The 1,452-nt window shown below is 40.4% G+C and overlaps 1 pseudogene; it reads left to right on the forward strand.

Annotated features, from left to right (window-relative positions):
* The first annotated feature begins 915 nt into the window (after positions 1-915).
* Positions 916-1,015, forward strand: LOC113307191 (annotated as a pseudogene).
* Positions 1,016-1,452: the final 437 nt, after the last annotated feature.

A 1,452-nucleotide genomic window follows, 5' to 3' on the forward strand; every position in this document is an offset into this window, starting at 1 on the left:
CTTCAGCTACTGGTCCTGAGAGGTGAGATCCTGAGGGGTGAACTACAGTATGTTCACTATCGGGCATGGTTACCTTATTGTCTACAACTCTACCACTTCTAAGGGTTCTAACAACATTCAATTGATTCGATGGTTTTGCACCTAATTCATGAACTCCTCTAGGGTTGGGTTGTGTTTGACTAGGAAACTTACCTTTTTCTCTCAAAGAATCACTTATCAGACCAACCTGGGTTTTTAACTCGGAAATAGCCTGACTATTTTCTTGTCCTATCCTGTTACTAGCTTGTAGACTCTGTTCTACGGATAACTGAATTTTGCAGTTTGCTGAGTTAACAAGGCGAGAGATTCCTCTAAACTTAGGATTTTCTTATCTGACTGATTCTGAAACTGAGCTAGTCCTGAAGGATTCTTAGTATAGCCAAAACCTGGGGGAGCATTAGAATTACTAAACTGACCTTGACTTTGGCCCTTAGACCACGAAAGGTTCGGATGGTTTCTCCAACCAGGATTATAGGTTTCTGAATATGGGTCAATCTTTTGACGGTTATCAAATCTAGTGTTATTATAAAGAGCATTGGCCTGCTCTTCAATATTCTGGCCTTCCCAAAAAGGCTCCACTCTACCACTAGTCTGGCCCACTTCTAAGGCTTCTAACCTTTTTGCTATAGCAGCAATTTTGGCATCTGATTCATAGCCTCCTTCTACCCTATTAACGTTTCCTCTACTTAAAAGAATTTTTTCTGGGGTGCCCTACTATTTTCCCATTGCTGGGTTTTTTCGGCGATTTCATTAAAAAATTCCATCGCCGCATCAACAGTTTGGTTTTCAAATCCACCAGTGCATAGAGACTCAACCATGGTCGTTGTGGAATAATCTAAACCCTCATAAAGGATCTGAACTAGCCTAACCTTTTCTAAACCATGATGAGGACACTGGGATAATAAATCATTGAACCTTTCCAAATACCTATATAAAGATTCTCCCTCTTGTTGTGAAAATGTGCATATTTGCGTCCTAATAGACGATGTTTTGTGCCTAGGGAAAAACTTATTGAAAAAGGCAGATGTAAGTTGTTCATATGTCTCAATTGACTCGGAGTCCAAACTATACACCACGACTTGGCCTTATCTTTCAGGGAAAATGGGAATAACCTAAGTTTCAAAGCATCATCATCTAAGCCTCTAATTCTTAGAGTACTACAAATTTCCTCAAAATCCCTAACATGGTAATAAGGGTTTTCATTTTCTTTCCCTAAAAAGATTGGGAGCATCTGTAAGGTCCCAGGTTTCAGTTCATAGGGTGCCTCCGTTTCAGCTAACTTAATACACGAAGGACGGTAGTCCTAGTTGGATTCAACAAAGCTTTCAAAGTTGCCATTTCTGGCGCTATCGGAGCAACATGGATTCTCTCCTCAGTCAAAGGACGTTCAAAAACAGACTCTTCAAAAGTCGG

The sequence above is a fragment of the Papaver somniferum genome, chromosome 8 (assembly GCF_003573695.1).
Source record: "Papaver somniferum cultivar HN1 chromosome 8, ASM357369v1, whole genome shotgun sequence".
Taxonomy (NCBI): Eukaryota; Viridiplantae; Streptophyta; class Magnoliopsida; order Ranunculales; family Papaveraceae; genus Papaver; species Papaver somniferum.